Source organism: Papaver somniferum, chromosome 8 (assembly GCF_003573695.1).
Source record: "Papaver somniferum cultivar HN1 chromosome 8, ASM357369v1, whole genome shotgun sequence".
NCBI classification, from domain to species: Eukaryota; Viridiplantae; Streptophyta; class Magnoliopsida; order Ranunculales; family Papaveraceae; genus Papaver; species Papaver somniferum.
In genome coordinates this window covers 78,415,491-78,441,679 of record NC_039365.1, presented here as the reverse complement: position 1 = coordinate 78,441,679, position 26,189 = coordinate 78,415,491, and the positions used below count along the sequence as shown (strand labels likewise).

General features: G+C 38.3%; 1 pseudogene; it reads left to right on the top strand.

Moving 5' to 3' along the window:
* Positions 1-1,707: 1,707 nt before the first annotated feature.
* LOC113307238 lies at positions 1,708-1,807 on the top strand (annotated as a pseudogene).
* The last annotated feature ends 24,382 nt before the right edge of the window (positions 1,808-26,189 follow it).

The window sequence follows — 26,189 nt, the reverse complement described above, 5'->3', positions numbered from 1 at the left end:
TTTGGTAATGACTCCTGAACTAAGGCTTCTATCATGTTCACCTCCTCAACACATGTGTCATCTAGCTCATGAGGTTTCTTACTGACATTAAAAATGTTCATCTCCATAGTCATATTACCAAAAGATAAACTCATCACACCATTTCGACAGTTAATGATCGCATTAGACGTATCTAAAAATGGGCGACCTAAAATCACAGGTATCTGGTTCTATGGGTCAGGGACAAGTTGGGTATCTAGGACCACGAAATCTACTGGATAAATAAACTTGTCGACCTCAATAAGAACATCCTCGATAACACCTCGAGGGATTTTAACAGACCTATCAGCTAACTGCAGTGTCATCTGAGTAGGTTTCATTTCACCAAGTCCTAGTTGTAAGTATACATGGAATGGCAGTAAGTTCACACTGGCTCCTAAGTCAAGTAAAGCTTTTTCTACCCGGAAGTTACCTATTGTGCAAGCAAATGTAGGAGAACCTGGGTCTTTGTACTTTGGATTTGTGGTGTTCTGAATGATTGAACTTACGTGACTATCTAAAAAGGCTTTCTTATGGACGTTAAGTTTTCGCTTTCGCGTACACATATCCTTAAGGAACTTGGCATAAGCAGGAATTTGCCTAATTGCATCTAATAAGGGAAGGTTTATGGTAACTTGCTTAAAAACCTCCACTATATCATTAAAGTTCGATTCCTTCTTTGTTGGTACTAATAGCTGAGGAAGTGGGGCTCTAGGCCTAAAATCAGACCTTTGAGGAACCGAATTCATATTATCAAAAACTTTATCAGTCTCTTCAGCTACTGGTCCTGAGAGGTGAGATCCTGAGGGGTGAACTACAGTATGTTCACTATCGGGCATGGTTACCTTATTGTCTACAACTCTACCACTTCTAAGGGTTCTAACAACATTCAATTGATTCGATGGTTTTGCACCTAATTCATGAACTCCTCTAGGATTGGGTTGTGTTTGACTAGGAAACTTACCTTTTTCTCTCAAAGAATCACTTATCAGACCAACCTGAGTTTTTAACACGGAAATAGCCTGATTATTTTCTTGTCCTATCCTGTTACTAGCTTCTAGATTCGGTTCTACGGATAACTGAAATTTTGCAGTTTGCTGAGTTAACAAGGCGAGAGATTCCTCTAAACTTAGGATTTTCTTATCTGACTGATTCTGAAACTGAGCTAGTCCTGAAGGATTCTTAGTATAGCCAAAACCTGGGGGAGCATTAGAATTACTAAACTGACCTTGACTTTGGCCCTTAGACCAGGAAAGGTTCGGATGGTTTCTCCAACCAGGATTATAGATTTCTGAATATGGGTCAATCTTTTGACGGTTATCAAATCTAGTGTTATTATAAAGAGCATTGGACTGCTCTTCAATATTCTTGTCTTCCCAAAAAGGCTCCACTCTACCACTAGTCTGGCCCACTTTTAAGGCTTCTAACCTTTTTGCTATAGCAACAATTATGGCATCTGATTCATAGCCTCCTTCTACCTTATTAACGTTTCCTCTACTTAAAAAAATTATTTTCTGGGGTGCCCTACTATTTTCCCATTGCTGGGTTTTTTCGGCGATTTCATTAAAAAATTCCATCGCCGCATCAACAGTTTGGTTTTCAAATCCACCAGTGCATAGAGACTCAACCATGGTCGTTGTGGAGTAATCTAAACCCTCATAAAGGATCTGAACTAGCCTAACCTTTTCTAAACCATGATGAGGACACTGGGATAATAAATCATTGAACCTTTCCAAATACCTATATAAAGATTCTCCCTCTTGTTGTGAAAATGTGCATATTTGCGTCCTAATAAACGATGTTTTGTGCCTAGGGAAAAACTTATTGAAAAAGGCAGATGTATGTTGTTCATATGTCTCAATTGACTCGGAGTCCAAATTATACAGCCACAACTTGGCCTTATCTTTCAGGGAAAATGGGAGTAACCTAAGTTTCAAAGCATCATCATCTAAGCCTCTAATTCTTAGACTAGTACAAATTTCCTCAAAATCCCTAACATGGTAATAAGGGTTTTCATTTTATTTCCCTAAAAATATTGGGAGCATCTGTAAGGTCCCAGGTTTCAGTTCATAGGGTGCCTCCGTTTCAGCTAACTTAATACACGAAGGACGAGTAGTCCTAGTTGGATTCAACAAAGCTTTCAAAGTTGCCATTCCTGGCGCTATCGAAGCAACATGGATTCTCTCCTCAGTCAAAGGACGTTCAAAAACAGACTCTTCAAAAGTCGTACTTTCTAGATTAAGGTAATTGAGATGCTTCGAACTACTAGGTTTCTCTTTAATAAATCTACCTAGTGCGTCTCTTTTACGTTCAGGCATACAATAGAATTTTCTAAATTGGAATGGTAAGCAAACACAGATCAAGGCCGACTCAACCAAATCAAACCTATTGATTTCTAGCAAACAAAAATCATGATGGCTCCACTTATATTGTTTCTAGACCAGCTTCTAATCCTTCGAACGGGAATTCGTTACAATTTAAGCAAACCCCTCTGGAATCAATCCGAGTTAACGTAAGTTAAATAGAGGCGAGGGAAGCTCGGTGGAGCTTTGATACCCAAGGCCTCACCGGTATTACAAGGCGGCGCAGTCATACATTCCACTTACAGAAACCGTCAAGAACTTCGAAGTATGCTTAAAAGAGTAATCAATATTTTTCGAATGACTTTCCTGTTAAGCTCGTTACCCTATCGGTCTCGTTCTAGTCAAAATTTTAGGCTTAAGTTCGCACAGGTTACGTGTTCCTAAAGCGGGCAAGAAGAGAATGGTGATGAAATCCGAACCCTTATCTTGTATGGCCAGGCCTTGCCCTTTACTAGAAAAATAAATGTCCGTATTCAGTCCTCAACATATATGCATACGAAGGAGTCCAGTAACTCGCTGACAGGGGATTCGCGAGTGTTTAGATTCTTACCTCCCGTTCCAGACGGGGGATGAATCGGTTGTAGTCGACTCGGGCCACTGACTCCGATGTCTAGTGTACGAACCCAAGGTGCAGAGACAATATCTTAATTGTCCTCCTTCTCTGCAAACAGTTTATATTTAAAGTACCCTTCCGTAGGGTAATAAAAAAAATAATGTCCCAAAGTCCAAAAGTCCAAAAGTCCAAAATAATAAAGAAAAATTACAAAAATAATAAACCCAAATACAGTTTTTTTTCTAAAATAAAATAAACAAACCTTAAACTAAAATTGTCTAAAATAAAATTGTCTTCTTCTCTGTTCTTTTTGCTTTAATCTTTAGCTCCAAGTCTTTATGAAATCACCAAACTCCTTGGCTCAATTTTTTTTTTATGATCCAGAACCTGTAGACACAAGATAAATACCCAAAAACATAAAAAAAGACAAAAAAATAAAATAAATCTAAAACCCTAAAAACAAGTCCGCGTTGGCGGCGCCAAAAATTGATGTGATTTGTAGATAGTGGTAAAAGTGGTTCGATTCTCAGACTTGTGAAGGATATTAATTAGACTTAAATTCTAATATTAAAATAGAAAACTCACTAAAAATTATAGCAAACTCAATCAAAGATGATATCAATACTAAACACTGAGGCTAAGATTCCACTATTTTCCAAGTTCAAAGTGATTAAACCAATACTTATATTTATGCAATTTTCTCGTTTAATTTGATTCTAAAATATTGCAACAAGTAGATTTTCAAAAGTAGTAATTGTAAATAACAAGTATGAAGCATCAAAAGTATTAAAACTAAGCATACTCCATCAAAATAGATCACAATCACTCAAATAAAAATCATATTCAATAATAGTTCAAGGCAAATAATCATATAATTATTGCAAATAAAAAGATAAAATAGAATATACCACTTTTCGTTGGAAAAATAGCTTCCTCTATCGCCTCAACAATGGGGTTTAGCTCCTCATATTAATCATGATCTCAAAATATGTGTTTGTTTCTCAAAAGATGATTAAAAGAGTGAAAAGTAATAACACAGACTGTTTGCAGCAGTGTATTGGTGTTGCAAAACAGCTGTTACAATGGAACTGTTACAGAAAACTGTTGTAAATACTGTTGCTTTGTCGCTGATTTTAAGAACCTAGAATACGACTGTCCTGCACAGCTTAATGTTCTTCAGCTGTTAAACAACGACACTGTTCTGCGACTGTTTCCCGTGCGTCAATGTTCTTCGCGTTCTTTCTCTTCAGCAGCAGCAGCAGAAACAGAGTTTGGTAAAGCTCTGATTTCTTCTTCTCTGGCTCTCCTTAGGTTCCCAAACTCTCGACACCCCTTCTATATGACCCAAGACATCTATTTATATCAAAAATATCGATTAAATCTCTCCCAAATCTTCCAAAATCTCTTTCCTTCTCTTGACGGCAAAGTTGCGCCAATTTCTTGTTTTAGAATTTCTACGCGTTTCTGAGCTTTCCTTTTTATTCTAAACTCTTCCTTAGATAGATACAAATCTTTGGGAAGGTTTACTGCACTTTAATCTCTCTATTGTGATACAAAACAGGTCACACACGTGACTTTCCATATATTTCTATTGTGATAAAAATCCGTCGATTGAGCCCAGTCTAATCGATTTAAACACCCATATCAGATTCCTAGACCCATAAGGAGTCTATCCTATGAAAATCAGAGGTTTAATCGACCTCAAACTCCTCCAAATCACGATTGCCAAAACTGCCAAATTTTTTCCGCCAATTTTCTGGATTTGAAACCGTGAAGAAGAAAGGGCGCCCCCTATCCATAGTAGGGGTGCCTTTAGCAGCTGCCTTAAGGGGTGTCCTGGGGTTGCCCCTTATCCAAGCCGGGGGTCCGAATAAAAAGTTTCCTCCGGGTGCTTTCCGTCAACTTTTCGAGCCAATTTTTTCCAAAAATGTTTATTAGCCAAAAATACCTACAAATAAATAAAACACCATAATAAGTACAAAAATGAGCCCTAACAATATATAGAATCGAGACAAATTGGACACAAAAATGTGTCTATCAACTACCAACATGGGACGCTTTCACTCCCCTCAACCAGGTTATTTCTTATTTCAACATTATCACTGTCGAAGTTTAGCCTCATGAATTTCTCAACATGAAGCTGTACATGTGCACCGAAAACTCTAAATGCACGCCACAAAGATACATTCACATATTCGGCCAAGCCATCAGATCTAACAGAAGCATAACTGGGGACTGCTCACCACATCCCATTCCACACGATAGTCCAAGATTCGGAAGATGGTTCGAAGGATGCCCCTTGGAACCAAGTCTTTGAAGACTTGATATTAGCACATCGCCAACGAAACGTATCCCAACTCATCTATTTCATCCGGTGTCTCCGGAAGATTACGACCAATACAAGCATCCACAACATATTGTCATCGCGATCAGAGGGTCCAGGCACTGAACAACCTAAAATCAAGGATGTACCGAAAACGCAACCACATCCATCCGTCCCAAGAATGCAAAGGAGTTTGATAAATTTTGGAATCCACTGGAGAGACAGACAAAAGCACGGATCCGGACGAGTAACAGAAAACAGAAGAAGGTCAGTATCTCTTTTCATGCGGACGGAGTTTCTAGAGTTTGAACAAAATAAAGATTCCTTCTTTCTCCATGAAACGGATGATTGGGCGCGACTATGCCACCTCAGGCCCGCAACATCCCTCCTGAGTTCTTCCTGAATTTTACTGTAGAGATGTTTTCACCTCCCGAACGAGCTAAAAACCTAAATATTCTCGCGCGTGTAGGGCGGACCGTCAAAATCCGAGTTCGTACGAGAATTCTACAGCAATTCTAGTAAGGGGCGCTAATTAGGGTTGAAGCATGCTAAAATCTGAAGCAAGTTGTTACCTTCCCGAAGCCAGTCGTCACCTTCCCAAGGAACTTAAGCAAGTTGTTATCTTCCTGAAGCCAGTCGTCACCTTCCCATGGAACTGAAGCAAGTTGTTACCTTCCCGAAGCCTGTCGTCACCTTCCTAGGGAACTGAAGCAAGTTGTTATCTTCCCGAAGCCAGTCGTCACCTTCCTAGGGAACTGAATCAAGTTGTTATCTTCCCAAAGCAAGTTATCATCTTTCCACGGAACTAAAGCAAGCTGCCATCATTTCGCGGGCCCGCAATTCTTCCTGAATTTTACTGTCGAGCTGTTCTCACCTCCCGAACGAGCTCAAAACCTAAATATTCCCTCGAAGGGAGATAGGAAATTCTTTTCCGTTCAGAATGGAGGGGCGGACCGTCAAAATCCGAGTGCGTACGAGAATTCTACATCGATTCTAGTAAAGGGCGCTAATTAGGGTTTCGGCATGCCAAACCCTAATTCAGACAAAGTTGCCATCATCCCATGAAACTGAATCCAGTCATCATCCTTCCACGGAACTGAATCCAGTCGTCATCCTTCCAAGGAACTCAAGCTAGCTCCACTCCAATCCGAGCAACGCAAGCAGCTCCATTTCAAGACGACCAATGATGACGGCTCCCATTCCAAGCCGACCAATGCCTGCGGCTCCCATTCCAAGCCGACCAATGCCTACGGATCCTATTCCAAGCCGACCAACGCCTACGGATCCCATTCTAAGCCGACTAATGCATGCGGCTCCCATTCCAAGCCGACCAACGCCAGCGGCTCCGCTCAAGCCGTACCAACACCGACAAATCGCTAATCCATCACCTCTGCGTTTCCTAGCCCAGCCAAGATAATGCGTGACCAAGCCAAGACGACAGTCTGCATCTCAACAAGCAACCGCCTCTACCATTTCAAGGTCTATCCAGAAACACCACGAGTAGAATTTACGCAAGGCCGCCAACACAAGAATCACGAATTCTCCTTACCTCTCAAAAAAGGTTAGTCGGGTCTTCCTGACCATCTTTTCATGACTTGCCATTTCGATTTTGTCCTGGCCCTTCACCATCTTATGCTTACCTAGCAACAATGCTCATGTTCCGAGCTAAGCAGGGGACTTAATTTTGAAAGTGGTTTTTAGCTTAGGGTTAAAATCGTAAAACCTTACATCTAACATGATGTCACTACAACCACTAGCGCATTTATTGAATCATTCAACATACCTACGTAAGAATTACCAGGGTACCTTTTTTTTATACATGTGTCATGTTCCACTGCAAAACCCTTAGTATTGACCGACATCATCTTCGTACATACCAAACCCTAATTCTCATGCTACCACTCCAAGGCATGCCAACCATGCCAGCCGCACCACTGTGCCAATTGCAAACCATGCAAGCCACATCTCCGCGCCAAGGCATGCCAACCATGCCAGCCGCACCACTGTGCCAATGGCAAATCATGCCAGCCACATCTCCGCGCCAAGGCATGACAACCATGCCAGCCACATCGCCGCGCCAAGGCATGCCAACCATGCTAGCCTCACCATGCGCCAATGGCATGCCAAACCCTTGGCCCCACCATGCCAAGCCAACCGCACCTTGCCTTGGCCCCAACCATGCTAGCCGCACCATGCGCCAATGGCATACCAAACCTTTGGCCCCACCATGCCAAGCCAACCGCACCTTGCCTTGGCCCCAACCATGCTAGCCGCACCATGCGCCAATGGCATGCCAAACCCTTGGCCCCACCATGCCAAGCCAACCACGCCTTGTCTTCGCCCCAACCATGCTAGCCGCACCATGCGCCAATGGCATGCCAAACCCTTGGCCCCACCATGTCAAGTCGTCCGTACCAAACCTTTAGCCCCACTATGCCAAGCCATCCTCCATTGGCATTGGCCCCACCATGCCGTCCTTCCCTATGCGGCTACCAAAACGAAGGCGTGTGATGATCAACGACCAACCTTCCATCCTGGATGAAAATCCTAGCCGTCCAAGGTCGCCAAACAACCATGGTAACCTTTGGCCCAAAACCCTAGTTTTGGCCACGCCAAACCGCGCCAAGGCATGCCATGCCACATGTGCCAATGGCATTCCAACCACCTTGCCGCGCCATACCATGCCAGCCTTCCCCATGCGGCTACCAAAACGAAGGCGTGCGACGATCAACGACCACCCTTCTATCCTGGATGCAAATCCTAGCCGACCAAGGTCGCCAAACAACGCATGGTAACCTTTGTCCTAAAACCCTAGTTTTGGCCACGCCAAACCGCGCCAAGGCATGCCATGCCACGTGTGCGAATGGCATGCCAACCACCTTGCCGTCCTTCCTCATGCGGCTACCAAAACGAAGGCGTGCGACAATCAACGACCATCCTTCCATCCTGGATTCAAATCCTAGCCGTCCAAGGTCGCCAAACAATGCATGGTAACCTTTGGCCCAAAACCCTAGTTTTGGCCACGCCAAACAGTGCCAAGGCATGCCATGCCACATGTGCCAATGGCATGCCGACCACCTTGCCGCGCCATACCATGCTGTCCTTCCCCATGCGGCTACCAAAACGAAGGCGTGCGACGATCAACGGCCACCCTTCCATCCTAGATGCAAATCCTAGCCGTCCAAGGTCGCCAAACAACGCATGGTAACCTTTGGCCCAAAACCCTAGTATTGGCCACGCCAAACCGCGCTAAGGCATGCCATGCCACATGTGCCAATGGCATGCAAACCACCTTGCCGCGCCATACCATGTCGGCCTTCCCTATGCGGCTACCAAAACGAAGGCCTGCAACAATCGATGACCACTTTTTTATCTAAGATGCAGATCTTATCCATCCAAGGTTACCACCTAACGCATGGCAACCTTTGTCCCTAGTTTGGCGCGCCTAAACAAAGCCAAAACCCTAACTTTTGGCCGCGCCTAAACTGGGCCACATTAAATCCATACTGATCATACTTTCATTCCACTGGCTACCAAACGAAAGGTTGCAATAATCAACGACTACCTTCCTCTTAAGATGCAAAATCTCGACCGTTGAAGATCACCACTGAGCCGGCAAGTCTCCCAAGCTCAACTTGCTAGACAACAACAACATGCTACATGTTTTCCACGAAAAAACTCGAGATATCAACACATGTCACAAACTGGGGGATGCTCATTGGGTATTGGTTTGGCGATTTACAGCGTGCGGCGTACACTACGCTCGTTATAAGAAAGTGTCATAAGGATGAGGCGGTTAGTAAATACAGGGAGTAATGGTGAAACGCTTTGTTTTATGGAACATCAATTCCAAGCGTTACCGGTTACCACCTCCTCCCATTTACTCACCCGTTTTCCATTTCTTAATGAGACCAGAGTACATTTCACTTCGACTTGTATAAATAGGCATTACCTATTTCCACCGAACAACAAGTTCAGGTCAGGAGGATACAACACTCAGAAAATATTTGCTAGATTTCCATCTGTTAGCTTCCCACTTTCTGATACAAGTCGTGAAACAACTACTCTTCCAGAATCAACTATTCTGGCCTCAACAGTTTCTTCGCTTCCCTCCCCAAAACCAACCCTTCTCCTTCACTTTGTGAACAAAGCAAGTTTGGAACGGACATTTCTTGGTTTAGGTCGGATTTGTACAGATTGATCTCTCGAATCTAAAGTAGTCCCTTGCAGTACATTGTTTAGGGTTTAAATTCGTTTCTCACCCACACCCCCGAAATTACCAAAATCAGCAGAAACCGTTTTCACCCTCAAACAACTGTTTATGGGCTAGTGAAAGTGATGCTTCTAGCTTCTCTTTTTCAACACGAAGTATGTCAAGTTCAGATGAATGCGTCTTGATCAACCGTTTTTCTCTAATTGAGCCTTCTTTTATAACCTTTTCAAGATCACAAATCTTTTCACGCTGTAGATTATTCTCTTAAAGAAGTTTCTCAATATCCTTAGTGAAGGACTCAATAATGTTATAGATTACACGTTCTCGATCAATAGACTTTTCAAATTCATCGATGAGTTGATCATGATTCTGAAGATCAACGAACTAAGTAGAATTTTTTGCTATTCTGGTGAGCTCCATTTCAGCTTTCACCATTGTGTCCAATGTCTCATTGGAGGAAGAGTGATGAACACAAGATAAGACAATCTTCCTACCTCGGGATTCGGAAGAATCAACTAAGGAACAATCCTTTGAGGTATTCCCGAGACAACTGACATAGTTGAAAGCTTTAGGAGGCATTTTGGTATGCATAAGAGATTCTGTCCTTAGACTCAGATTACTACAAACACAGACTTGTAAGGTCTTGAATGTGTTTGCCTGCTCTGATACCAATTGAAAAAGCGGGGGTTTAACAACACCACCCAACATTTTTCTTAGCAATCTGTATGTACTAACTCCAATATACTTTAATAGAGAATCAACTAGAAAGTCAGACTCAATCTAGATTAAAGTATATCGAGGAGTTAATATCTCTCTCTTGTTTTGATTTACTCAAGCTAATAGAAATCAGCGAGTCTTTAATCAAACACAAGAAATAACTTGGATGGTACCAAAGACCAATATCCAAGGATCAATCAAAAACCAAAGGTCAGATTTCCAATTGATTGATTCAAACGCACAACCTGTATTTCAATTATAAAGATAAAACAATATAATGCGGAAATTGAAATAACACAGACACCAGAAATTTTGTTAACGAGGAAACTGCAAATGCAAAAAAACCACGGGACCTAGTCCATATTGAACACGCACTGTATTAAGCCGCTACAGACACTAGCCTACTCCAAGATAACTTCGGACTGGACTGTAGTTGAACCCCAATAAATCTCCCACTAATCCAATGTACAGTTATGCTCCTACGCCTCTGATCCCAGCAGGATACTGTGCACTTGATTCCCTTAGCTGATCACACCCACAACTAAGAGTTGCTACGATCCAAAATCGCAGGATTTAACAATAAACAAATCTGTCTCACACAGACAAATCTATCAAAGGATCAATCTGTCTCCCACAGATAAACCCTAAATGTTTTGTTCCGTATTTTGATAATAATCAAGGTGAACAAGAACCAATTGATAATCCGGTCTTATATTTCCGAAGAACATCCTAGATTAATCAACCACCTCACAAAAATCTTAATCATATGGTAGCGAAAGAAGATGTTGTGGAATCACAAACGATGAGACGAAGACGTTTGTGATTACTTTTTATATCTTCCCTATCGGACATATCAATCTCAAGCGAATCAATATGATTTTACTCGTACGATAGAAGATGCAAGATCAGATCACACAACTACGATAAAAGTAGTATCGGTCTGGCTTCACAATCCCAATGAAGTCTTTAAGTCGTTAACCCGGTTTGAGAAAAGAAAACCAGAGGGTTAAAGAAGAATCGACTCTAGTACGCAAAATAGTATCATACGTAAGGTGTGGGGATTAGTTTTGCACAATATTAGATGTCTCCTTTATATAGTCTTTCAAATCAGGGTTTTTCCTTAGTAAAAAAGCAAACAATATCCACCGTTAGATGAAAATCTGATTTAGATTCAAGCTAATATTCTCAACCGTTAGATCGAAAACTTAGCTTGTTACACACACTTAACAATGCAAGTTTCTAGGTTTTTTAATCGTACCCAAACGTATGCACTTGTTGGTTCAATAATAGTCAACCAAAAGGTTAGCCATATGAGCATCTCATATCAACCATGTTCTTCTTCACCATAACTAGTTCAAATGACTCAAATGAACTAGTTAGAGAGTTTTTCAATTGCAAGGAAATCTTATGTACTACACAATACACAATTGAAGCAAAGATGATTTCATTCACTCGAATCGGTTCATGAAATTTATAGCCACGGTTTGAAAACTGCATTCCTTAATCTTTATAAGTTTAAGTTCAGAAATCATCTTCAAATATATAACCTTTCTCAAGTTCGCAGACTAGGTTCACGGACTTAAGCAACCGGTAGAGTTTACAAACTCCAGCAGAAAATCGCGGCAAAGACTTTCACCGGTTCGCGGACTGGGTTTACGGACTGGGTTCGCGGACTAGTCTAGTTTGTCAACTCCAGCAGAATTTCTCGGGATGAGGAGTTCGGCAGTTCTCGGAGTTGGCTCACGCCATTTTCCGGTTTCTCTTGATCAACAAAGTTCGCAAACTTTGGTTCAAGGAATAGGACTTATACATAAATGTGTTTCCACAACAATGTTTATGTCCACCATTGGTTATGTAATCTAAACTCTCATTTCAATCATTGAAACATTCTTAGAGGACTTTATATAGTTTTTATTCACAAACCATTTCTCGTCAAAGTAATTTTCAAAGTGATTGAAACATATCATGAATTTCGTCACTAGGTAAAGATAAACTTGATCGAAGAAAAACGCTTACCAACACATATTTCGTGATATGCATAGGCGAGGTATACTCGGCTCGAAATACCAAATGTGTATAATCCAGTCTATATATATAGCATACGACTTCTTGTCTCAAAGATTAGGAGATAGAGTAGATAGACTTTTCAGTGACAGATAAGTTCAAGTCTTCACATACCTTTTTGTCGAGAAGTTCCACCGGTTCCTTGAGTAGTTCTTCTTCTTGTATGATGAATCACCATGAAGTCCTTGAGCTCAACTACACTTTCTAACCTAGTCTGAGACTTAGCTATATTAGAATAGAAATCAAGACTTATAGTTTTGATCACTAACATTGACAAACATGCTTGAGATAGCAATGCATGCGAGTTCGACCGAGCAATGCTCTAACACCATCCACATGCTTGATCTCCTTGGCATCTTCAACGCGACTCGAAATCTTCGTCACTTCCAAGTACTCCATGATCCTAAAGGTTGTCAGTTCGGCATCATAGTTGTTGAAGATCCGTAGCTATAAAAATGAGAAAACAAAATGCTCCCAATCATTGTTATACAGTGTCATAATATTATTACACATCATCAAAGTCCAATTGCATCACAACTTTAACAACAATACTATCATGATATTCATCACTCCCCCTTAGTCAATACTTTATCTCAGCATGAAAACCACTCCCCCTTACATAATGATCCGTAAACCATATGTATTTGTAGTATCATACTACACATTAATTCTCCCCCTTTTTGTCAATATAAATTGGAAAAGGTACGAAAACTAGTGGGATCCTCATGAAATTTCCACGGAGATACTTCATGACTAAAACAAAATACCTTACCAACTTATTTAGATGTGTTAGAGCATTGCTCGGTCGAACTCGCATGCGTTGCTATCTCCAGCATGTTTGTCAATGTTAGTGATCAAAACTATAAGTCTTGATTTCTAGTCTACTATACCTAAGTCTCGACTAGGATAGAAAGTGCAGTTGAGCTCAAGAATTCCATGGAGAATCATCATACAAGACGAAGAACTACTCAAGGAACTGGTGGAACTTCATCGACAAAAAGGTATGTGGAGACTTGAACTTATATATCACTCAAAAGTCTATTTATCTCCTATCTTGAGACAAAAGTCGTTTTGCTATATAGACTTTGATTATACACATTTGCTATTTCGAGACGAGTTTATCTCGCCTATCCATTTCTCGAAATATGTGTTGGTCAACTTTCTCTTTAACCGAATTCATCTTTACCTAGTGACTAAAGTCATGTATGTTTCAGTCACTTTGAAAATTGCTCTAACGAAAAATGGTTTGTGAATAACAACTATATAACGTCCTCTGAGAATGTTTCAATGACTGAAATGAGAGTTTAGATTATATAACCATTGATGGATATAAGCATTGTTGTGGGAATACATATATGTATAAGTCCTTATTCCTTGAACCAAAGTTTGTGAACTTTGTTGATCAAAAGAACCGGAAGTTTGCATAGTATGTAAACTCAGTCCGCGAACTGGCAGAAGTTCTCGACCCGAGAAAATCTTCTAGAGTTTGAGAGTTCCGTCCGGGAACTTAAGTCCGTGAACTTGAGTAGGTTATATCTAAAAACGATTTTTTGTGAACACATGTTTATATAAACTAAGGAATGCTATTTGAAAAACGTGGCTATAAAGTTCATGAACCGATTCGAGTGAATCAAATTGTTTTTGCTTCAATTGTGTCTTGTGTAGTACATAAGATTTACTTGCAATTGAACAACTCTCTAACTAGTTCATTTGAGTCATTTAAACTAGTTATGGTGAAGAAGAAGATGGTTGATATGAAAGTGCTCATATGACTAACCATTTGGTTAACTATTGTTGAACCAACAAATGTACATGTTTGGGTACAGTTATACAAACCTAAGAAACGTGCATTTCATTTATGTGTAACAAGCTAAGTTTTCGATCTAACGTTTGAAAGATATTAGCTTGAATCTAATCAGGTTTTCATCTAACGAAGAATATTGAATGCTTTGTTACCAAGCTAACATTGATTGCCAACCCTGATTTGAAAGACTATATAAGGGAGAACTCTAGCAATTTGGAAACCTAATCCCCGCACATTAGTGTGATACTAGTTGTGTAAGCTAGAGTCGATTCTCCTTTGACCTCTGGTTTTCTTTTCTCAAACCAGGTTAACGACTTAAAGACTTCATTGGGATTGTGAAGCCAGACCGATACTACTTTCTCGTAGTTGTGTGATCTAATCTTGCATATTCTATCGTACGAGTACAATCGCAAAGATTGGCTTGAGATTGATATCTCCGATAGGCAAGATATAAAAGTAGTCACAAACATCTTTGTCTCATCGTTTGTGATTCCGCAATATCTTCTTTCGACGCGTCGATTAAGATTATTGCGAGGTGATTGATAATACTAGGTTGTTCTTCGAGAATATAAGTCCGGGTTACCAATTGTTTCCTGTTCACCCATATTTATCAAAAGACGGAAAAAAAACTCTTGGGTATTTATGTGGGAGACATATTTATTCAATCCTATAGACTTTTCTGTATGATACATATTTGTTTATCAAGTGTTCGACTTTGGGTCGTAGCAACTCTTAGTTGTGGGTGAGATCAGCTAAGGGAATCAAGTGCATAGTATCCTACTGGGATCAGAGACGTAGGAGCATAACTGTACCTTGGATCAGTGTGAGATTGATTGGGGTTCAACAACAGTCCAGATCGAAGTTAGTTTGTAGTAGGCTATTGTCTGTAGCGCTTTAATACAGTGTATGTTCAATCTGGACTAGGTCCCGGGGTTTTTCTGCATTTGCGGTTTCCTCGTTAACAATATTCTGGTGTCTGTGTTTCTATTCCGCATTATATTTTGTTATATAATTGAAATATCACAGGTTGTACGTTGTTCAATCAATTAGAATATCCAACCTTTTGGTTGTTGATTTAAATTCATTGACACTTGGATATTGGTCTTTGGTACCATTCAAGTTATCTCTCTAGTATTTGATAAAGACTTGCAAATTTATATTTTCTTGAGTATAGATCAAATCGAGAGATTGAGATATAAACTAATTGATATGCTTTTTATCTAGATTGAGTCTGACTGTCTAGTTGATTCTCTAGAAAGTATATTAGAGTTTGTCCATACAGATTGCTAAGCGAAATATTGGGTGTGGTTGTTGTACCCTCGCTTTTTCAATTGGTATCAGAGCAGGAAAACGCGTTTAAGACATTACAAGTCTGTGTTTGTAGCGATCTGACTCTATGGACAGAGGTGCTATCTCAATAAACGTACCACCAGTCTTCGATGGCTCAAACTACACAGGATGGAAAGTTGCTATGAGTGCTTTTCTTCAAGCTCGTGATTTTCAAACCTGGGTACGTGTCACTAATGACTATGATCCTCCGGTTAATACAGAAGGCGATGTATCTATACCTAAGGATGTTGGTAGTTATAGTCCTGAAGAGTCTCTTGTTGCATTGCTGAACTATGACGGATTAAATGCTATCAGACAGGCCATTACCCCAGACCTTCAGCACTATGTGTCTACTTGCACTAAGTCTAAAGATGCCCGGGATATCTTAGAAACTATATTTGAAGACAATAGATACGTTTCTAAGAAGCATGTCATCGATGGAGGAAATAACCTCAACACCCTCTCCAGTAATGCCTCTCTTGGAAAGATAAAAATTCTTGATCAAAATTTTGTTCAAACCTTCGCATTCAACGCTGTTTACGACACAAGTGAAACCTCTAACTTGTCTTGGGCTGATGAATGTTTCCCAAATGGTGTTTGGTTCAATAAACCATTAATAACAGAAAAGATCAAAGAATTTGTAAAAAGAAGCATTAGATGTGATAAACATCTTCTGTCAGCTATTGCTGCTAATGATTCTGTGAAAGAAAAATCCGTAAGTGTCAGAAATTTGAAAACATCTGATGGATGTGATGAACCCTCATCTCATGCGACAGAAACATCCACATACTCAAAGTCTGATTCAGAATTTGAGTCTGACACAGAGATTTTTGAATTCTTGAATAGAGAGGTTCTTCAAGAAAATATTCAACTAAAATCTTCATTGAAGAAACAAGAATCATTGATCCAGGTGAAAGATCTTGAGATAGACTGTCTTAATGATGAACTCACCAGAACTGTAGCTCTAAAGGAAAAAGAGACTAATACTCTCAAGGATGTTTTACAAAGATTATCCAGAAGTTCTGACAAAATCTCAACAATGTTATTTGGTCAGAAATCCTTTGGAAATACAAATGGTTTAGGATTTAAAAGCAAGACTGCAGGCATTGTCAACCATATTGTTTCTATTAATCATGGAAAAATAAAGGATGACAGTTGTGATAAACAAAAGGCATTTCAACAAGACAAAGGATCCTTGATTTGTTCGTTTTGTGGAAATGCAAATCATGTTCAAAGCACGTGTTGGAGACTCAAGAGTAACAACAAAAGAATTTCCAGATTTCAAAAGAACATGCAAAAGATGAATCTGGATAATCAACAAGTGTCTCATCGGACCAATACTTCCATAATCAGAAGAGGTAGGAATTCTGTTTATACAACAAACCTTGGTAAATCACTATGTGATAAACAAGGGGAGCATTTGGATCACAACTTCTCTGTCTAGTCTCAGAGACGTTCGCATCCTCATCTTTAACTTGAGAAAATGAGGTTTTGCATCTTTTTGGCTCAAGTATTGTATTTTTTTTAAGAATATATTCTCCTAACAATATAGATATTTGATCATCAAACAACAAAAGAATTGTTCTTCTAGGGTTTAATCGTTCATTAGTCTATCTATAAAAATATTTGTAGACTCCCTTTTTTTCCCTAAAAGATACAGTTTCATGGCTCCTGTAACTAGAGGCACCAGGAATGCAGTCGAGATAGCTAACGTGTATCTGTGTAAAGGAATTTCTTCCTCAAAGGTGAAGAAAGTGAAGGCTACAAATAATGGAGAAGGTTCTTCCTCTAACTGTCTCTTATCTGGTTGTCATTTTGATAATAATTTTAGAGGCATGGTGAAAGATTTCATCAACAAGAGAAATAATTTAAAATCTCAAATTGTTTCCTCTTTGGAAAAGATAACTCACTATGAAGATATGTTGTCTCTAACCAAGAACACCATGCGTGATCTAAAAAGAGAACTCAGTGAGTTAACTGATATTTCTGAAGATTTGGAGGAATTGAATGATCCCATAATCAATGGGTTTTTCAATAATGAGAAGGAATTCTCGGTAGATGCCTTGAGAAATCTCTATATTGCCTAGTAAATCTTCTACTCTCTTGTTTTGTTTAGAAGAATAACTAGAGTTTGAAATAGTCATTATTGTGATTACACATAGCTATGTCCAACGTTTTCATCTTCATGTTTTTAGGTTTATTTGTTTAAATTCTAAAACATTGTTTGGAAGATGATTATTTCAGTATTAATCTTTATGGTTTTATATATTGCAATGTTTTATGGGATATGTGTGTTTGCGTCCGTGAACTGTGATTATCCCATACCTTGTCAAAAGTAAAGTCTTTCGTAAGTCGATATTCACGTATTGATAAAAGAATAAATGGACTTTTGACAAATACAAAAGTTAAACCTATTGTGTCAATTATTGATGGAAGATAGGTTAAAAATTTTTTTTGCAAGGATTATGTTTATTGTATGTCGTTATGCAAATAGTGATGGAAAATAGAATGAATCCTTGTGTATTCTGCAGTATTGGTCTTCCCTGATCCATAATTTATTATGTATTACTGTGGGGCTCCGTAAGTTTTCTTATGTTGACTACTTTTGACTGAGTTGATTATTTCTTATGATTAACTTAGTTATTACTCCATAGATTCTCTTATGTCGAGCATAACAATTAAATTTATTACTTTTTGTGGTTAATTTGGTTGTGTATTCCGATTAGATTGATTATGAGTTCCCTTGTGATTAATCAAATTGAGTATTTTTGAGTCTCCATAAGTTCACTTATGTTGAGCATTTTCGATTAAATTAATCATAGGTTCTCTTTTGGTTAATTTAATTGAGTATCTTTTGGATTCAAATTCATATTCGTATGTGATTTTTTGTGTCCAAAGAAATCCTTCTTTTCTTTTGAAATTAAGGTCGCTCTTGTTGTTCCTTCGGGAATGACATTTTATGGGGGAGAGTTCTTTTGAACTTGCGCTTAATTTCCATATATTTGTGGGGAGTGAGGCTGTGGAATATTATAGAGGTTATCTTCTATCTTTAAACTCCTTGATGAATGCATTTAGCTTCGTCTTTATGATTGCATCTAAAGAACAAGTTGATATATGCTTTCTTTTAGTCATGAAATGTATCTTTCGGAAATTTCATTAGGATCCCGTTCTTGTACCGTTTCCAATTTTATTGACAAAAAGGGGGAGAATTAATATGTAGTTCACACTACAAATACATATGGTTTTCAGATCATTATGTAAGGGGGAGTGTTTTCCATGTGAGATGGAGTATTGACTAAGGGGGAGTGATATATATCACCATAGTACTGTTGTCAAAGTTGTGATATAATTGAACTTTGATACTGTGTAATGATACTATGTCACTGTATAACAATGATCGAGAATTCTGTTTTCTCATTGTTATAGCTACGGATTTTCAACAACGATGATGCTAAACTTACAACCTTTGGGATCATTGGACTACTTGGAAGTGACGAAGATTTCGAGTAATGTTGAAGATTAGACATGTGGAATAGGAGCTTCAAAAATATATTTATCTTTTTTGTATTCAATATGTATTAATAGTTTTGTCACTAAAATTCACAAAGGAGGAGATTATTAGAGCATTGCTCGGTCGAACTCGCATGCGTTGATATCTCAAGCATGTTTGTCAATGTTAGTGATCAAAACTATAAGTCCTGATTTCTAGTCTACTATAGCTAAGTCTCGACTAGGATATAAAGTGTAGTTGAGCTCAAGAATTCCATGACGAATCATCATACAAGACGAAGAACTACTCAAGGAATTTGTGGAACTTCATCGACAAAAAGGTATGTGGAGACTTGAACTTATCTATCACTAAAAGTCTATTTATCTCCTATCTTGAGACAAAAGTCGTTTTGCTATATAGACTTTGATTATACACATTTGTTATTTCGAGCCGAGTTTATCTCGCCTATCTATTTCTCGAAATATGTGTTGGTAAGATTTTGCTTTAGCTGAATTCATCTCTACCTAGTAACGAAAATCATGTTATGTTTCAATCACTTTGAAAATTGCTCTGACGAAAAATGGTTTGTGAATAACAACTATATAACGTCCTCTGAGAATGTTTCAATGATTGAAATAAGAGTTTAGATTATATAACCATTGATGGATATAAGCATTGTTGTGAAAACACATATATGTATAAGTCCTTATTCCTTGAACCAAAGTTTGCGAACTTTGTTGATCAAGAGAACCGTAAGTTTGCATAGTTTATAAACTCAGTCCGCGAACTGACGAAAGTTCTCGACCCGAGAAAATATGCTGGAGTTTGAGAACTCCTTCCGGGAACTTAAGTCCGCGAACCCAGTCCGCGAACTTGAGTAGGTTATATCTAAAAATGGTTGTTTGTGAACTCATGTTTATATAAATTAAGGAATGTTATTTGCAAACCGTGGCTATAAAGTTCATGAACCGATTCGAGTGAAACAAATCATTTTTGCTTCAATTGTGTCTTGTGTAGTACATAAGATTTCCTTGCAATTGAACAACTCTCTAACTAGTTCATTTGAACTAGTTATGGTGAAGAAGAAGATGGTTGATATGAAAGTGCTCATATGACTAACCATTTGGTTAACTATTGTTGAACCAACAAATGTACATGTTTGGGCACGGTTACACAAACCTAAGAAACGTGCATTTCATTTGTGCGTAACAAGCTAAGTTTTCGATCTAACGGTTGAAAGATATTAGCTTGAATCTAATCAGGTTTTCATCTAACGATGAATATTGAATGCTTTGTTACCAAGCTAACATTGATTGCAAACCCTGATTTGAAAGACTATATAAGGGAGAACTATAGCAACTGGGAAACCTAATCCCCACACCTTACATGTGATACTAGTTGTGTAAGCTAGAGTCGATTCTCCTTTAACCTCTGGTTTTCTTTTCTCAAACCGGGTTAACGACTTAAAGACTTCATTGGGATTGTGAAGCCAGACCGATACTACTTTCTCGTAGTTGTGTGATATGATCTTGCATATTCAATCGTACGAGTACAATCGCAAAGATTGGATTGAGATTGATATCTCTGATAGGCAAGATATAAAAGTAGTCACAAACATCTTTGTCTCATCGTTTGTGATTCCGCAATATCTTCTTTCGACGCGTCGATTAAGATTATTGTGAGGTGATTGATAATACTAGGTTGTTCTTCGGGAATATAAGTCTGGGTTATCAATTGGTTCTTGTTCACCTTGATTTATTAAAAGACGGAACAAAAACTCTTGGGTATTTCTGTGGGAGACAGATTTATTCAATCCTATAGACTTTTCAGTGTGATACAGATTTGTTTATCAAGTCTTCGACTTTGGGTCGTAGAAACTCTTAGTTGTGGGTGAGATCAGCTAAGGGAATCAAGTGCGTAGTATCCTACTGGGATCAGAGACGTAGGAGCATAACTGTACCTTGGATCAGTGTGAGATTGATTGGGGTTCAACTACAGTCTAGACCGAAGTTAGTTTGCAGTAGGCTAGTGTCTCTAGCGGCTTAATACAGTGTGTGTTCAATCTGGACTAGGTCCCGGGGTTTTTCTGCATTTGCGGTTTCCTCGTTAAAAAAATTCTGGTGTCTGTGTTATTTGTATTCCGCATTATATTTTGTTATATAATTGAAATATCACAGGTTGTGCGTTGTTCAATCAATTAGAATATCTGACCTTTTGGTTGTTGATTTAAATTGATTGACACTTGGATATTGGTCTTTGGTACCATTCAAGTTACCTCTCTAGTATTTGATAAAGACTCACAGATTTCTATTTGCTTGAGTATAGATCAAATCGAGAGATTGAGATATAAACTCTTTGGTATGCTTTTTATCTAGATTGAGTCTGACTGTCTAGTTGATTATCTAAAAAGTATATTAGAGTTTGTCCATACAGATTGCTAACCGAAATATTGGGTGTGGTTGTTGTACCCCCGCTTTTTCAAGATGCAATCATAAAGACAAAGCTAAATGCATTCATCAAGGAGTTAATAAAGATACAAGATAACCCCTAAAATTCCACAGTCGCACTACCGACAAAGATTTGGTAACTAAGCACAAGTTCAATATGAACTCTCCTCCATAAAATGTCATCCCCGAAGGAACAACAAAGGCGACCTTACTTTCACAAGAAAAGAAGGATTTCTTTGGACAAAATCAAATCACATGAAAACATGAATTTGAATCCAAAGTATTCAATTGAATTATTCATAAAATAATTCACGATTAATCCAATCGAAATGCACAATTAAATTAATCACAAGAAAACTCATAATTAATTCAATTGGAATATACAACCAAATTAACCACAAAAGCGATCAATTCAATTGGTCATGCTCGACATCAGAGAACTTACGGATCAACAACTAAAATAACCATAAGAGAATGATCAATTTAGTTGGTCATGCTCAAACACAAGGAAACTTATGGAGCAACACAGTATATGCACAAAAATGTGGATCGGAGATCGACCAAATACTGCGCAATATACAAGGATTCATCCTATTTTCCATCATTATTTGCACAATGACATACAATAGGCTTAATCCTTGTAAACAAAAGTTTTATCCTTTCTTCCATCAAAACAATGACATAAAAGGCTTTAACTTATGTAATGTCAAAAGTTAAATATATCTTCTATTAATACATTCATACCGACATGATAGAGATAACTTTTGAACAAGTATGGGACAGTCACAGGTTCACGGACGTAAACAACATATCCCATAACAATTTGCAATATATAAAATCATAAAGATTAAAATTGCAAAAATTATCTCCGAAAAAACTTAGAATTTAAATAAATAAACCTGAAAACATTAAAGATGAAAATCGTTGGACATAGCTATGTGTACTCACAATAATGGCTATTCCAAATCCTAGTTATTCTTCTAAAAACAAGAAATAAATTCTCTAAAAGAAGATTTACTAGACAAATAAAAATAACCCCAAGAACAAAGAGCAGTCAAGAGCGACACTTAGAGTTCCGATACAGAAGCTTCACTGGTTCCGAGACCTTCAAGCTTGTGACTAACTGTATCAACTGCATCTTCGGAGAAGATATCCTCATTGAGAAGTTCTTTAACTTGTGACTTCATGAAAACAAGGTCAGAATCAACCTTTTTCAGCTCAGTTCGTAAAAAGTTAAGATCCTTTATAGAGTTCTCGAGCTTCAGTTGAGTCTTCCCAAGATCAGTGAGAAAACCATGAACTACTTCAGCAGAGACCATCTCAGCATTTTATCGATCTTGATGACAAAACGCATTATAGCATGAGGCACATGATTCGAGTTCGTCATACTTCACAAGGGTTCTCTTTTTCTTCTGAACAAACTCCAAATAAACCGAATCATCAATTGAAACGGCTAGTAAATCCCAAGAACTTGGAGTAGATCCCATCCTTAAAAGAGAACAACAAAAGTATGTGTACTCTATAAAAGGTCTGGTATTTATAGGTTACACAAGAACCAAAGTTTAGGGTTTCCAGGTTTGGTCCGTGCCTGTGTGAAAAGAGATACATGCACGTACATAGACTTACCCTTATACCAAACGGTTGCAAAGAAGGTATAACACATATTTGCTTAATGAGTAAAAAACTCAGCTCTAAAATAAATTTATTCTCAAAAGAGAAAAATTTAGAGCACAACAATTTGACATCCCTTCTTGGAAGAAGAAGAAATAAAAAACAACAACAAAAAGATACTTATGCAACAAAAAGTGTTTATAATTGATAAACCATATAAGAACGATAAGAAGATAGCTGGAGATTCAGAAACACATTTTGTCATCAAGTATACCTGAAAAAAAATATCTCACTCTGTCAGGATTTTTATTGAGAGTGAGAATTCAACCTTGTGATTAATTAGCACAAATATGAGCCTTGAGATCATTAAATGAACAATGTTTATAATAAAGCCTCTTTTTCCTGTTCTTTGGTAGAAAAACAATTATAATGTGAAAAATTATCATAAAACTTACTATCATCAAGGTACGACACATAGTTTTGATTCTTACCTGAAGAGTTTTTAGAGGGACTTGTAATCTTGTTGATGATATCTTTGTATCTTTCAATTATCCCATTTAGTTTGGCTTCCCTTATTCCAATGTTCCCTTCTTCTGGTACCTTTTTCACATCATGAACAACATAATCTCCCTTCTTCGTCGAAATGGCTTAGGAAGACTGTTATGTGTTTGAACATTTGAGGAACACATTGAACTGACTTTCCTGGTGGGGTACACATGGTGAGTACTGAAACCAATTGGTTTAGACATACGAATGTCATTTACACCTTTGAGAATTGTCATTCAACCTAGAATTCCTCTTTTGTTTACACGGTCCTTTTGAATCACAAAAGGGACACATTTTCTGATCACCTGAGTGATTAGACAAAACAGTCTTAACACCATTGGGAGAATTCTTCCTTCCGTGTGATGTGGAAGACACAGGCACATCTCTCTCAACAGGAAGGGTTTTCATTTTTACTTCTGAAACTGATTCCTTTATAGTTAAATCAGAAGCAATTGGTATGGTGGACTCATTTGAACACTCTTAAATGGAGAGTTTACTTAAGAGATGTTCAATTTTCAAAGCATCATTTTTAGAATTTCATCTTGAAGAATCTTTAAACGAGAGTCGCGCTCACTTACCATACCAACTAGAAAATTGACTTTGTGTTTCAAACGATTGACATTATCAGCCTGGATCCTAAAGAGTTTCAGAATTGTTGAAATCTCTTTGACTGCATTCCTTTCAACTTTAGAGAAGGACTCGTCAGTAAGGTAGTCAGAGAAACACTTGTCAACGTACGTTTGTTTCATTGGAACACAAGGTTCATCTATATTCGAGATTGAGAAATCTTTCTCTTTAATAGACTTCATATAAACAAAACTTTTATTTCTGGTGATGCATTTATCAGAGACTATATCGTCCATCCTCAGATCGCTACAAACGCAGACTTATAAGGTCTTTAATGTGTTTGCCTTCTCTGATACCAATTGAAAATGCGGGGGTAACAACCCCACCCAATAACTCGTTTGGCAATCCGAGAGGACTTACTCCAATACACTTTCTAGAGAATCAACTAGACAGTTAGACTCAATCTAGAATAAAGTATATCGAAAATTTTAGTATCTCTAACTATTAATTCAATCCGCAATCAACAAATAGAAATCGGCGAGCCTGATCGAATAAGAGGAGTAACTTGAACGGTACCAAAGACCACTGTTCAAGTGTCAATCAATGTAAATCAACAAACCAAGGTTGGATATTCTAATTGATTGACCTTAACGCACAACCTGTGATATTTCAATTATATAACAAAATATAATGCGGAAAAGAAATAACACATACACCAGAATTTTGTTAACGAGGAAACCGCAAATGCAGAAAAACCCCGGTACCTAGTCCAGATTGAACACCACACTGTATTAAGCCGCTACAGACACTAGCCTACTACCAATTAACTTCGGACTGGACTGTAGTTGAACCCTAATCAATCTCACACTGATTCAAGGTACAGTTGCGCTCCTTACGTCTCTGATCCCAGCAGGATAATACGCACTTGATTCCCTTAGCTGATCTCACCCACAACTAAGAGTTGCTACGACCCAAAGTCGAAGACTTGATAGACAAATCAGTCTCACACAGAAAAGTCTATAGGATTGAATAATATGTCTCCCACGGAAATACCCAAGAGTTTTTGTCCCGTCTTTTGATAAATCAAGGTGAACATGAACCAATTCATAACCCGGACTTATATTCCCGAAGAACAGCCTAAAGTTATCAATCACCTCACAATAAACTTAATCGACTAGCGAAACAAGTTATTGTGGAATCACAAACGATGAGACGAAGTTTGTATGTGATTACTTTTCTATCTTGCCTATCGGAGATATAAAATCTCAAGCCAATTATTTCAATTGCACTCAACACGATAGAAACAACAAGATCAGATCACGCAACTACAAAGATAATAGTTGGGTCTGTATTCACAATCCCAATGAAGTCTTCAAGTCGTTAACCTACAAGGTCTCGAGAAGAAACCTAAGGTTAAAAGGGAATTGACACTAGTTATGCAACTAGTAACACACATGAGGTGTGGGGATTAGGTTTCCCAGTTTCTAAAGTTCTCCTTTATATAGTTTTCAAATCAGGATTCGGAATCCAAGTTACCTTGGTAACAAAGCATTCAATATTCACCGTTAGATGAAAAACCTGATTCAGCCAAGCTAATATCTTTCAATCGTTAGATCGAACTTAGCTTGTCACACACAAATGAAATGTACGCTCATTTAGGTTTATGTAACCGTATGTAAATGTGTACACCAGGTTGGTTCACAAATAGTTAACCGAGGTTAGCCATATGATTACTCTCATATCAACCTTATTCATCTTAACCATAACTAGTTCAAATGACTCAAATGAAACTAGTTAAAGAGTTGTTCAATTGTATAGAAAACACAATCGAAACCAAATCGGTTTGATTCACTTGAATCAATCATGAACATTATAGACACGGTTTGCAAAGATTACATTCCTTATGATTTAAATGTTTAAGTTCATGAACTAACCGATTTGACAAAGTAACCAGTCTAACTATACGTACGGGTATGCATAGTTAAGCAACCGGATTTTGAGTTTGTTAAGTTTCCAAACTCAGCAAAAAATTCGGTTCGAAAACTTCCGCCAGTATGCGTACGGGTACGCATACTTAAGGTGACTAGTTTAGGAGTTTGTAATTCCCAAACTCAGCAGATATTTTCGTTTCGAAAATTTCCGCC